Source organism: Cyanistes caeruleus, chromosome Z (assembly GCF_971803275.1).
Source record: "Cyanistes caeruleus chromosome Z, bCyaCae1.hap1.1, whole genome shotgun sequence".
Classification (NCBI taxonomy): domain Eukaryota; kingdom Metazoa; phylum Chordata; class Aves; order Passeriformes; family Paridae; genus Cyanistes; species Cyanistes caeruleus.
In genome coordinates this window covers 37176117-37190995 of record NC_141732.1, presented here as the reverse complement: position 1 = coordinate 37190995, position 14879 = coordinate 37176117, and the positions used below count along the sequence as shown (strand labels likewise).

General features: G+C 39.1%; 1 protein-coding gene across 1 annotated transcript in view; it reads left to right on the top strand.

Moving 5' to 3' along the window:
* The window catches only part of NRG1 (neuregulin 1), a 448500-nt gene that overhangs the window by 5054 nt on the left and 428567 nt on the right, over positions 1–14879 (top strand). The window lies entirely within an intron of this gene.

Here is a 14879-nt window from a genome sequence, read left to right as displayed (position 1 = left end):
TATATCAGTTTGTTCTTGACAGACAGAAGAACTGACTGCTTTGTAGCTAGCTCTGTATGTGAAGGTCCTGTAGCTATTGAGAAAAGGTAGTAACTGATAGCACAAATTGCTCCAAAACCAGCATTCAAGCCAAGGTTTCTGAGTAGCAATTTATGGCTTAGAAAAACTTTCACGTTCTATCTTGAAAAATATATGCATGCTTTGGGAAAATAACAGTTGAAACTATACAAGCTGTCAGACCATGTCATGCGTGTCCATGCAGGAGATCAGCAGGTGAGTCAGAAGGAGTTTGGGAAGTATTGCATTTGGGAGATGCGGTGATACTTCTGTGTTTCAAATGCATTTTCGCACTTGTAGGGAAGAAGCAATTGCTTCAGGGATGTGAAAAGAACATTCAAAAATGTCAGCCTCTGACAATGACATAAATTCCTGATGAAATAAAAATTTGTAATGTTCAGTGCAATTATTCTATATATTTCTATAGATTTTGAAAATAATTTTCTAATACTGATTTTTAAAAACATTTCAGAAAAGAATATTTTAAAAAGCCCTAATCTCTTCATACTACTGCATCTTCTCTTCATCCTCCTATCAAGTCTATTGCAGTAACATTCAAAATTAATTTATAATCCACCTGCTTTCTGACAAGAACAGTTGTCATTTTTTTTAGCTGATATCTCTATGTACTTGTTTGTACTGTCTTTGTGTGAAAGAACATTTGGGATCTGAGCAGAGGAAGGGAATCTGACTCATAACAGGTGAATAGGAGCTGAATTAGGTTTTGTTACAGCTGTCCAAAACATTCAGTCTTTCCTGTGAGAACAGGGTATATACATGGTGACTGCATTCTTCTTTCCTCTTAGCTTTCATGTTTGCTAGTTCACTGTTCAAGGCTGGTGGAGAACAGTTGATTCTGCTGTACTTCTTTTATACTGAAATTTGTATAGCCATGGAAAATATGTCAACCCTTGACAGCAAATATATTTTGATTTCTTCCATCAATGAACATCATCTGCCATCAAGCACATTTTCACAGAATGAGCTGGCAGCTAAAGTTCTTCTTAAAATGCTTTTTAAAAACAGCATTTATCTTTATAGTGATCTTTTTTTAAAAAAAAAATATTTTGAAGTACAGAGTTTTATGACCAGCTGCTCTCAAGTATTCATGCTTAAGAATCCAGTACTGCATATTCTGTGAACAAATAATTGGTACAAAATAAAGCTTGTGGTTCCTGCAGAGTATCTTAACTGGCATGTGTTGCTTCCTTCATCCTAGAGGTGGGTGGCTTCTTCCATTTTGTGTGTGATAGTGAAGCATCTGCAGTTCTTGCTGGCTTCTTTGAGCCTCTTTCGACATTACTATCAGCTTTTGACAGTGTTTTTGACAGAGATGGGGGAGAGCAAGCTGGGTAGAGGAGGGTTGTGCTGTTGAACAGGCATTGTTTCACGATGTGCTGAAGAGTTTTATTTCTGCTGCTGGTGGTAGAATAATAGTGGTATCATATTATTGCTAGTTTTCAACACATGCTTTCCTACAGATGGTGGAGATTAACACTGCAGTGCCTGTTGTTTGAGCTGCAGTGCTGAAAACAAAAGGTTTGCCACAGCTGTTTCAGCCGCAGCGAGGCAAGGGCCCCCAGGGACCTTTGGCAGGATCTGGTCTCTGTGCATCACTGGCCAAGAACAGAAGTTTATGAACACTGTTTATTTGTTTATTTATGACAGCTGGTTGTTGTCAGTGGTCCCTTGCAGGTCACACATGTTTAAGCTTAATCAGAGAGAGCTCCTGCCCTTTCTTTTATTTTCTTCCCTGAATGTTTTGCTGAACCCAATAAGGGGTTGGGAAGGTTTTAACTGATGTCTTCTATGAGGTGCATTTTTTGTGTGGTCAGAAACCTCAAGCACTATAAGCAAGTGGATCCTAAACATCTTGGGCTAAATTGGTTCTATGCTACATTTTTGGAAGTATCCAAAATTCCAGTTTACATGAGAGTTTCTGTACTGAACTAAGCAGCAAAACTTGCATTGACTTTTACTGACACAAGAACAGCCCCTGAAGCTATTGTTCTAGTTCAGCCCAAATTGCGCTGGAAAGCGGTTTGGGATATTTCAGCAAATATTCTGAAATAATATTTCTACCCTGACATCTGGTAAATTGCATAGCTAGAAGTTTCAGGATGTATGTGTACTCACTTTTAGCTCAGATGTTTTGGTCCACTTCATGCACATTTCAAAGTGCATCCTTATAAAGTATAGTAATGCTTCAATAGTAATCAAGGTAAGATGGAATATTAATGAAATGCAATTTTTTTCTTTTACTAGAGATGTGAAACCTTTCCATTAACAGTGAACTGAAGATTAAAGTGGAAATGAGTACATGGGGAAATGACTGTAGGAGATGTTCAAGCCTTTTGGGGATTCAATTTCTTACATAGTTTGAGTTAAAAAAAAACAAAACATGATGAAGTTTACTTAGGGAGTGTCTTCCAGATTTTGATAAGGATGAAGTCGTAAATTCTTAGGTGATGAATATTTTTTTTCAAAACCACTGTTAGATAAGAAAAGTAATACAAGAAGTGATTGGATCATTTGCTGAAGATTTAGGCACTGGTATAATACAAGCTGTAAAATACATATTTCAGAAGATTCTGGGGGTGAATTTAAGTAGGTATAAATCTTAGCAAAAATATCAACATTTGAGAACAAAGATACATCCTTAACACAAAACGGAGAAGAAAATAGTAGCTTTTCCAATTATCTTTTCTAAACATTTTTGCTGGAAGCTTCAAGACTGCTGAATGGGTATGGATGTTCGGGCATTTCAGCTTTTTTAGGTTGTCCAGTTTCTTGTTAAGAAGCTGTAGGAGGAAGAGGGTGAGTGATTCATCTTTGAGAATCTATTGGTTTATTGCTAAAATAATGAAAATCATGAGTGGTTTTCAGGCCCACTGGGTGGGCATTGTAAAATTATTATGAATATCTTGACTTTCAGGTAATTTATTGCTACCACACATGTGATTCACATAGGTTTCTGGTGAGTAGCTGGTACTGGGCTTGTGACATTATGTCTTCTTCAGCAAGACCTGCTGTGTCATAGAGAAATTTGTAGGAGACACAACTTTCTCCCCACCCTTCAGTGGCTGTGGATATACTTTCAACAACACCAGAAAACACATAAAACTAAAAAGAGTATCCAATGCGTAGAAGAAGCATGCAGTGGCTTGATAGATGCTGTGCTTGAGTATCTCTGTTCAGCTGGAGTGAATTTTTTGTCCAATTGTGGTAAATAAGGATTTTGTCTCTGGCTTGGAGCCACATTTTCAATTCTCTAATTTACTTGGGATTTTCTTTTGGCAGGACGGGATGTTCTGCTCTGTCTGTGAAAATGTCTTACTTTATTGACAAGTTATGAAGGTCAAGAGAAACACTCAGTTAGGTTTGTATTCAGAGACATCATCAGAAGATGAAGAGGAAGGGACCCAAGGAAATAGAGGTAGTCCATTTACAAATGCTAATCAAATTTAAACCTTCTCCAGGTTTTTAACTATAGCTGGTCATGCTTTTAATTTTCAATTCTCACATCTTTTCATATATAATTTCTGTTCTAGGAGGCTAATTTTCTACTTGCTTCTGCAAATATTGTCCAGATATGGAATAACGTATAATCTCTTTACAGGTGCAGTCAGAATTTATACTTTTGTCCTTCTCGTGATTTGCTACAGTGGTTTTGATTACTAATGCTTCTGATTATATGCACTGACTTTGAGATTTAAATTCTAATGCAAAGTTATATTTGTGGTCTAGTCCTATCTTAACTGCACATCCTTTCCTAGATGAGTTTCCCAGGAGACCTGTCAACTAAAAGAATCTGTTGTCATATTTTACTCTCACTGTTACTGCAAAAGAAGTTTATTTCATACTTCAGAGTTGCCAGTGTTTCTTAAACTGACATTATAAGATAGTTACTTGTAGTAGACATTTATAAAAGAAAAAATATAACGATAAAAACCCTGTACTTTTCATCAAAACTTCCTCTGCTTGGAGATACTTGCTATTTCTGCATCTCTCAAGAAATTCAATGTTTGCTTTAATAATACAGAATAAATATTGACTGCTGTATTGTGGTATTGATTTAATAAATCCCTTTAATACTAAAGTATCTAACTTTTAAGCATTACTTTGTACCTTAAGAAGACTTTCCCAACCATGGTCTAGTTGTAACCACCTTTTTTTTTACTCTTCATTGAAGTTTACTCTCTTTACACTTTCTCTCAACAAATTGCTGTGATGGCTTAGTAGCAGATGGACTTTAAAATATTGTGTATCTCCTCTACCTTTCAGTTTTGGGTTTTTTTTTTCCTGGCTTTAACTGGAAAGATCATGTTTCCATGTTTACAGGCACATTTCAGTTTTTTCATGTTTGGTTTTTTTTTTTTCACTAGCAAAACGTTGAAGCTTGAAAGAACTTTTTGTTTTCAATATACATTGCAAAGTGGCAATTTATTATTCAGAATGTTACATAATGTTTAGTAGCCTGGCTAGCAGAGTGAACACAAATCATGTAACTCTGGAGAGAACTATGTAGATGATGGCATAGAAAGCGCTTTAGCTTCCCTGTGTTATTTAGCAAAACATTGGCAAATGATAAAAATTTTATTAAATACTATACATTTTCTGAAACACTGACATACAGGTGTAGAAGCAGAAGAAGAAGATTTAGAGCTTTTATTTATGCAGAAGAAAAATAGTTTTTTGATGACTAGAATCTCTGCTGTGCAGGCAGATGTTTGATAACATATAGGAGAAGTTATCTGTAACTCAAGATCAGTATTGCAAATTTTGTGTTTGCTTGTTTTTTTTAAGGTTGCAGTTTTCAAGGTGATTTTAGATCTGCTTTCCTGGCATATATTCTAGTTTCCTTTCATATATTGTGTGACTAGTCTGTTGTTCTCGTACAAATCTATTATTTTTCTCCAGGAGAGTAAAATAGCCTTGTTCTTTTTGCTTTGGGGATAGTGTCTGCCTTAGTGTAATATATGGCATTTCTTTCCTCAAGTGTACATCAGACAGGCCTTTTGTTTCAGTAAGCTGAAGTCTTCATTGGCCCGAAAAGTCAACAGTCTGTCTTCATCCACCCAAGCAAAGACTTTTTTTTTTTTAAGTTTCTTTGGTGGTAGATATGTGTGTGTTTACTTTTGTTGGAATTCCATGCACTGTTACTTGTAAGAACATGCTGGTGGGTGAATTTGGGGTGGGGGAGCATTTTCACAATACTGTCTGACACTGTTACAATAAAATTTGAATCATGGACCTTTGCATCATCAGTGTCAGCTTAAGCCACAGTGGTACACAGGAGATTACATTACTCTGAGAACTTCTAAAAGTCTCTTACGGTTAATTTTCAGATTCAAAGGAAAATGTCCACTGTGTATCCAGGAAATTTGCACAGAGAGATCACACTAGAAATTATGAAAATCTGGCTTGATTTAAAGGTGAACTGTATGATTTTTACTTTTGTACCCATTCAGTCTTTACTACCTACATCCTACAACCAGAATATTTGAAGTCAAAGTATTTTAGAAATCATCATGAAATAGGATGCTGGACAGTAGCTGTTTATAGGTGTGGTATTCTGAAATAGGCATCTAGAAGAAACCGTAAAAGTGTTGGAGACTGTTAAGGGCTAGAAGAAATTATTGGTACAGCCTGGCCTTGAAATATTGTTAAGTTAGATGCTATTAAACAATGCACATTTTATATAGTTAGATTCAAGTCATAGCTTTTCAAACAGGGAGTAGAGCTTATGCCAGAAGAGCAGGATTTGAAGCAATGTGGGAACAGTGTTTGTGGAAAGAAATCACAGTACCTGAAAAGACTAGAGCCTTCTTTGGTGCAGGAACTAAAAGGACATTCTTTTGAAAATCTACTGGGTTTGGGGCTTATTACCCATAAATATAAGTTTCATTTTGCACATGTCTAGTGTGTGTGTGTGTGAACACTAGAAAATTAGACAATAGGAGAGATTTCAGTGAAGAGGTATGAACCCAACTGAGAGCCTGAGTTGTGAGAGGTTCAGTCTACTGTTTGTACAATGGGCTAAAGATGATATAATAACTTTCTACTAAAGGAAGGTATCACTTGAGGATTTAAAAGTGGACTTTTTACACTCTCTGATTTTCCCACAAGAATTTTGTATCCTGAGACCTCTGCAACAGGTCCTAGGGGCTATCTGGTCTGTTCACCATTAGGGAGAAAATTCATGGGGACACAATCTGGACACCCTTGTAAATGACAAACAAAAGGGCTTTTAAAAACATTTTAAAAATTTTTTTAAAAACATTTTAACAACAAAAGGAAGATCAGAGATAACATTGCTCTGTTGCTTGATGAGGTCAGTCTCCTCACAAATAGGGACATACACACAGCAGAAATTTTTAATACCTTCTTTGCCTCAGTCTTCAACACTGATTATGGGCTCTGGGAACCCTGAAGCCCTGTGTTGAAAGATTGTGACTGGGGGGGTGATAACCTTCCAGCTGACCCTGAGCTTGTTCAAGACATGCTGCTCTAGCTGGCTGTGCATAAATCTATGGGGCCCGATGGGATTCATCCCAGAGTACCAAAAAAGCTGACTGATGTCATTATAGGACCTCTCTACATTACTTTTCAAGTGACATGGGAGTCTGGAGAGGTCCCAGTGACTCACACTTTCAAGTGACTGGAAGCTGGCAAATCTCCCAGTTTCAAGAAGGGAAAGAAGGAAGACCCTGGTAATTACCAGCCTGTCAATCCCAATTCACTGCCTGGTAAAATTATGGAGAAGGTTATTCTGGGATTAGTTGGAAAACCCTTAAGAAACAACACAGTCATTGGTCATAGCCAGCAAGAGTTCACACCAGGGAAGCAACTGGTTGACCTCAGGAAGCAAAACTTCAAATACTGACTCCCACGATGTCCTTCTGGACGTAATGATCAACACACAGCTAGACAAGACCATAGTATGTTTAGTGAACAGTTTTCTGATGGGACTGGCTCAGAGTTGCATGAGGTTACATCAGGCTGGTGCCCAGTCACCAGTGCTGTTCCCCACGAATCAATTCTAGGACCAGTGCTCTTTAATGTTTTTATATTCAGAACACAGAAATCAAATGTACATTTATTTGTCAATGATACTAAACTAACAACAGCTGTAGACTCCATTGAGGCTAGAGTGGCTGTATGCAGAGATTTGGATAGACTAGAGGGCTGGGTGATCACCAACTGTATGAAATTTAGTAAGAGCAAGTGCTGTATTCTCTAGCTGGAATTAAGTAATCTTGGTTGTATGTACAAACTGGAGGATAAGAGGTTGCAAAGCAGCTCTGCATAAAGGTCTTGTGCTGATGACAAGTTGAGCCAGCAGTGCCCTGGCAGCCAGGAGGGCCAGCTGTATGCTGGGGGCATCAGGCACAGCATCACAGCTGGGCAAGGGAGGAGATTGTCCTGCTCTCCTCTGCACTGGGGCAGCCTCACCTCCAGTGCTGAGGGCAGTTCTGGGTACCACAATGTAAGAAGGGCATCAAACTACTGGAGTGTGTCCAGAGGAGAGCAATAAGATGGTGAAAGATTTCAAGGGCAAAATATATGAGGAAAAGTTGAAATCACTTGCTTTCCTCAGCTTAAAGAAGAGAAGGCTGTGGAGTGACTCCATCACAGTCTAAAGCTACTACTCAAGGGGAGCAATGGAAGGCAAATTGCTGTTCTCTTCTGTCTAGTGACCAGTGGTAGGAAAAAAAAATAATGGAGCTGTGTCAGGCAAGTTCAGATTGAAGATGTGGAGAAGTTTCTTCACTGAAAGGGTGATTGATCACTGGAACAGGCTCCCAGGGTAACTAAGTGGTCACAGAACCAATCCTGGAACAGTTCAAGGAGTGTCTGAATGCTGCTTTTAGACATATGATTTAGCTTTAGGTAGTCCTTGCAAGAAGCAGGGAGGTGAACTTATTATGGACCCCTCTAAGCTCGAGATATTCTGTGGTTCATCTAGCTATGACCTCAAGAAAAAGGAGTGACATTATGAAATGCTCAAAGCATATATTTGTTGAGATTGTAACACTTGATTTTGTTTCAACATTTTGAATTTTTCAGGGTGTTTACCTTTTGTTCAGATGTCTTCCCATGACACTTGAATGACATAATGGCTCTCTGTAGACCCTTAATGAATGTCTCTATAAAGACTAGATTGTCCTCTTTTGCCTTCTCCACAGCTGTAAAGGTTACTGATATTTATCTCCTGCCATTGTTCTGTTGTTGTTGTCATACTTTTTTTGTCATTTGTTCTGAAACCAAATGAATTATGGAGGACTTGGGGGGGATGATGTTGGTGAGGGTACCAGAGTAAAATTAAGAAAAGAGAAGTTGTTACTGTGCTTTGAAGCTACAGCTTTTTCAAGAAAATTTGACCAGGTGCAAGCTTCCCCTTGAAATTCCTTGTATCTTTTCTCTTGAACTTTGAAGGTCTTTGGTGGTTTATAGACCTCTTGGAGTTAAACACAGTCAAGAAGAGTGGTACTTTGGTGTGAGTCATCAGAAGAAACTAAAGAGAGACTTATTTTTTTCTATCTGCATATCAGTAAACTCAGTGCTTTAACACCCTGGAGAACTTAAGCAAATAAGTTATGACAAAAACTGCCCATCAAATACTTGAAATAGAATGTTAGTGTTCAAGACATGGAGTATCTAGGAGAAGACCCTAGGAAAAACTGGGGACTCAACATTTGCCATTGTGTTTCTCTGTACTATAGGTTTCCCCTATCCTCCAGGACAGGTCAGTTACTATCACTTAGAAGAGAAAAACTAAGACTATCACTTTAATTTTTATTTCTGAAATGCTTGGCTGTAATGGTAAGGAGCACATGTTAATGTAAATCTTCTTGTCAGGGAAAAAAATCTGAACTAGCCTCTGGATGCACTGCTTGTGAACTTGCTCTCAGCTTCAAGGGTGACTTCTAACTACATGCTGAACAACATATCATGGTGCTGCCAGGACAGAAAAGTTGCAAGAAGGAATATCCATGTGTAATTGTGAGAATCGGGGAGTCTAGGAATTAATGTGTCCTTGTGATACTGAAATGGCTTCCTAATTTATAGCTGTTGGTGAGTTGCTCTCAGCCTCTCTTCTCTTACCTCCCCAGAGCAGCTCTCTTGGTTTGATACACCTCAACCAGTTCTTTTTTCCTTTGTTGTCCTGGAGAGCACCTGGGGAATTGTGTTCTTGTATTTAAGAAGAAACTGAACTACTAATACTGACAGTTCTTCTTGCTGAATGACTTGGTTTTTTTAGTGAAACTTGCTGTGGTACCCAAGGATGAGCACCTTCAGCAGTCTTAAATGGGTAATAATTTCATATAACTTAAACTTAATGTAGAGAAAAAAGTCTAATTACTTTTGACAGAGGCTTTTAAATCAAAATGGCTTGTGTTCCCACTGAAGATATAAGTGTAAGGATCTGGTATAAAGAAAAAAACAAGGAACACTCCTGATACATAGATGAGAAAACCTGGAATGTTGGAATCCCACACTTAAAGGAACAATAGATAGCCGGTATCATATTTTGGGAAGAAATCTCATGCTTCATTTGTCTTGATGATTAGTTCTACTCAGGGGAATGAGTCAAAGGCATCCTACCGAATGGAAGAATAATGAAGGAAACAGAGATATGGAAAAGAAACTTCCTGCAAATTCCATCTCTTTGATTTGGTTTGTTAATAGTTAACACCATTGTTACAGTCTTGAAATAAAGCCTGTAGAATCAATATGGAGAAGTCTTTTGAGTTTTTATTCTCCTGACAGTGTTACTTTTCTCCTGATACTGTTTCAGCTCTCTAAATCTGAATTCTTTAACTTTGTCCAACAAACATGTTGTGCCTTATAGGCCTTAATAGCATTTAGCAAAAAAAAGATATGACTTGTAAATAACAGAGCTACTAGCTCAGGCCTGCCTCGACCATGCCATGTCCTTTGACCACCAATAACTCTAGCAGATAAACACCCACACTGTCAGACTCTCACTTCCCTTGTTTTTGAACATCATCAGCATCTTCTGTAGCACTTTTTGCACTGCAAATGCGTATGGATGACTAACACATTGCTAGTTTATGTAATTTCCATGCTGTAACTGTCTTAATATTGTCTATTAATATGACCTAGTATTCCATCTTGTTTAATTCCTTACATTTCCTGTAATTTGAAATTGGGTCACAATGCATCAGAATACTATGAACAGCAAGAACTAAATCTTAAACTAAAGCATTTACTACATCCCTGCAGGCATCTTTGTTAACATTTTTGTTCAGTTTGGAGCCACTTGTATTCAGGTTATAATTCATAGGTTGGTGTTGAAGGTACAGCTCAGAGATGCATCAGTTAATGAAAGACGCTCTCTATCAAGCAAATCTCCCCGTGTTTTCCAGAAAAGCCTTTGAAGGATACAATAAGGAGGAAGCAAAACTTTTTTTAACCTGTCACATGTTTTAAGACTGTCCTAAACATGAGAAATATCTACATAGAGAAGACAAGTGGTTACAGTTTGAGTCAAAATTGCTTCTGATAGCATGATACTGTTGATTGTTATAGGACCAAAGAAGATTTATTGTGAATTGGGAGTAATAAACTGCTCTTTCAACACTGCAAACAGCAAGCTGTGAATAACACAGATCTGCGGAGTATGGAGTCATTTTCTATCACATCAGAGTTCGATTACTGTAAAATACTTCACAAACCTTGGGACAATTATGTTGTATAGTTAAGATGCAGCACAGGGGAGGAATTTTACAGGAACCTAAACAAACTAGCTTCACTAGTCTTAACAGTAGCATTCTGGGACAAAGACACAATTTTTACTAATCCTTGCAGAAAAGAAGATAAATGCATACTGATGGCAAAATTTTAAATTATTGCATCCAAATCTGAGCATCTGTCCAAGCCCTGAGCACACATGAGAAGCAGGGAGATGTCAGAAGGGCCCAGTTTAGCTCTCTTTTCAGGATTAGCTACATGAACAGATCAGGGATTTTGCCACCTTGCTTGCTGACGTGTTTCATTTTGTCCCTGACGCAGGTATGATGGTCAGCAAGCCTAATACCACCTCATGTTTGGTTTCATGTTAAGGCAGTATTCATAAACTTCCTTGGGAAAATTCCCTTTTTCTACTTTAGATCTTCAAAGATTTTGAGCTGGTTCTCAGAAAAACAATTTTCTGACTCAATACAAAAATATATATATTTTTTAAACTATCTTCTACTTTTGACCTTTCTTAGACTGTTTTAAAGACATTTTCATTACAAGAAAAGCTGAGTTTCTAGTTTGATCCCATAAACATAAGACCTGCTGCATTAAAGCAAAGTAAAATTTGTGGCAATTGCAGTAAGAGAGATGTCAAAACTGATTTCTTGTTTAAGAGATGACAAAAAGAGAATCAGAATGGAAAGGTGAAATTCTTGCTAAGTCTAGGGCATTATTTCTGCAGATGAAGGCTGCAGGCAGTGCAAGGAATAAACACCTGCAGAACACAATCCTGTTTTCAGATTTATATTTGTTGTGGTTTGACACTGGCCAAGGTGCCCACGAGAGTCACCCGCTCACCCTCCCCTGCCACAGCTGGACAGGGGACAGAAAAAATTAACGAAGGGCTCGTGAGTTCAGATAACGACCGGGAGAAAACACTCCAAGGGCAAAACAGGCTCAACTTAGAGATAAAAAGTGAGTTTGTTACTAACAAAATCAACCGCTCCCTCCTTCACACCCACAGTGCAAGGAAGACAGGGTGTGGAGGTTTGGTCAGCTCATCACCCAAGGTTTTCTTCTGCTGCACAGGGAGAGAAGTCCTTCCCCCTATGAGACCATGGGGTTCCTTCCCATGGGAGACAATTCTCCATGAGCTTCTTCAGCATGGCTCCAAATCTCACAAGCAGCAGGTCTACAGCACCTGTTGCAATGTGAGTCCCTCCCATAGGCACACAATCCTCCCAAAACTGCTGTGGTGAAGGTCACTTTTCCACAGGGTGCAGTCCCCCAAGGACAGGCTGCTCCATGCTGGAAGCAGGGCCCTCTCTCTGGTGGGTTTCCCACTAGATCACAGCCTCCTCCAGGCATCCATCCGCTCTGGCATGGGCACCTCCCCATGGGCTGTGGGTAGATCTCTGCATCCCCCGTGGATCCCCAGGGGCTGCAGGGCACAGCTGCTTCACCATGGGCCGCACCAGGGGCTGCAGGGGAACCTCAGCTCTGGTGCCTGGAGCTCCTCCTGCCCCTCCTTCTCCACTGACCGTGGTGTCTCACATGTTCTCACCTCCTTCTGTTCTTTGGTGAGGGAAAATTCTGCGAGTCCCTTTGTTTTGGTTTCTTCTTAAATCTGTTATCACAGAGGCATTACTAACATCTCTAATTGGTCCAGCTTTGGCTAGAGGCATGTCCATCTTCAGAGCCATCAGGGACTGGCTGTGCCAGACATGGCTGGAAGCTTCTGGCAGCTGCTCAAAGAAACCACCTCCCTGGCTCCCCCACTACCAAAAACCAGGATGTGCAAAACCAAGGCAATATTCTAGTCAATTACTGTAGGACTAAAGGATTTAAAGAAAATATTAAGCATAATGACGTAAGATGGCGTGGTGAGTTGACTGAAGCTTTTCTCATGTGAAAAATGCATTGGATATAGAGCCCAGCTGTGGGGTCTGTCTATCCCTTTGCTCCTAAGCAGTGAGCCTTCATATGTTAACTTTCAAGTGGCTTTTTGATATTTTGTATTCAAAGCAAGCAGAAAAACTGGGGTTCTTAAACTGATTCTGCAGCACAGTTCTTCATCCCTCTATGGTCTGTGGTTATAAAAAGCACTTTATTGTTTGGAATCATAATGACAACATTTACAGCAACAACATCTACCTCAATTCTTTTTATACTAATCTGATTATATCAACTATAATCTGGAAGACTAGGATGTGAGATTAATCTTTGAAAAGAGAAGGCTGAATAGCATGCTTAAATTTAATTTTATTCTTTAACCTTACCACATATATTATCATTACTATGTGTTTCTGGCACATCCTCTCAAGTGTCTGTTGGAATGATTCCTGGTTTCTGCTTAATAAAAATCAAGCCAAACTCCATTGTGTTTGCTTGACCTAAGACACTTCAAAGTTTTGCTCCAGTTGTTTCAAAGTTACCACAAATATGTTGCTCTGCCAGTTACAGTATTTGGCCTGTCAGAGCTTATTTTACAAGGCAGTTCTCTCCTCACTGTGGTCCAATTAAACACCTAAATACCTGCCCCATGTTGGCAACTTGGATGCACAGATGTAGCAGACATTTAAATGCTCAGTTGAGTCAGACCACAGTGCTCTGCAGGATCAGGCTCCAATACACAAGTACCTTTTGCAGCTCACATTAGCATCACACAGAGGGTACATATGCACAGGCAGCTGTGTGAAGATATCAGCCTTGGCTTTGGAAAGACACGTACAAAAATTGACATGTTTGCCTACAATACCTGAACACCAGTTGTTTATTAGACAGCTTTGATCGCTGCTGAACTGGAAGGGGAACGATGTCTCTGATGCTAATGGAAAAATTTGCTCAACTCAGCATTTCACCTGAAGTATCTTAAGCAGTCTACTGGCTCTGCTTTTTACCCTCTCACCGCATGCTCCATCTTCATCGAGGAATTAGAAAGCAGCTTTTGTGGAATGACTTTGAAATTTCCCCTTGTGCAGCAAAAACTGTGGCTATTTTTTGAACCAAATAAATAATTCACAGGGAGCACGTATTTAAGTGAATTCATCCTCTTGTTTTCTTTTGTTTATATTTCTCACACTTGCAGTAATGACTCTAGCTGCTAATTGAAAGAAAGTGAGCCCATCTGAGTTTCAAATACTGCATGTTTACTAGGTAACACTTTGACACTGTAGCTGAAGATGTTTTGTGCAAGACACTGCTTTGACTGCTTTGCCATCACCTAGTTTCTGCTATTTCCCATGGCTGACAATTGTTTTTTCTCATTAGCCTGCTTCACAAGCATAGCTTTTGTCCCAACAATGGCAATATATATTAGCATTTCCAGTGTGAAAGTCTGGGTCAGATGTGTCACATTTACACTGTAGTGAAGGCATTACATCCCAGCCCCTGAAAATCAGTTTTCATCAATCTGCAAAGTCAAATATATCTATGGAAATTTATTTGGACTCTGTTTCAAGGAAATATATGCAAGACTTTGAAATTCACTGCCTGTGAGTATTAGCAGCAGTAAACCAATCAATCAATCAATCAATCAATCCAGTATTCAGGGAAGGCCACCCTAAAAGGGAAGTGAGGAGTTTTTGAAGTAATTCCATTTAATCTGAGTGAAAGACTCAAGACCAAAAGGGATCTCTTTTATCTGCACCTTCTCAGTCTTTCAGCCTGGCAGGATGTTTCCTACACAGAGTTTGGGAGCTTGTGACCAAACTAGGAAACACACCAGATAAATTCACATGTTCCTCACCTGCTAGGGCTGGTTTTTTTCTGCAGCTCCTGTAGGCTCAGCATTTTTCTGCCACAGAAGTCTTCAGTAGACAAGAGAAATTAAACTGACAATAAACAAAGAGTGGAGGTAATTGCTGCCTGCTGTTTCTGAAGTGCAAAGTGGAGAAGTTATCACACAAGCAGCCCCGTGATGACAGGCTGTTGTTTCCCAAGTTCAGTAGGGTCCTAAGTGGAAAGGAGCCTTGCTTTACTCCAAATAATCACATGAAAGGTAGGTGACTCCGATTTGAAATATATTTTCCCTCCCAGACCTCTTTGGATAGTAACATAAATGCTAGACACCTACCCACTGTTCCTGCCATAAGGTCAAAGTTGGATTAATAGCT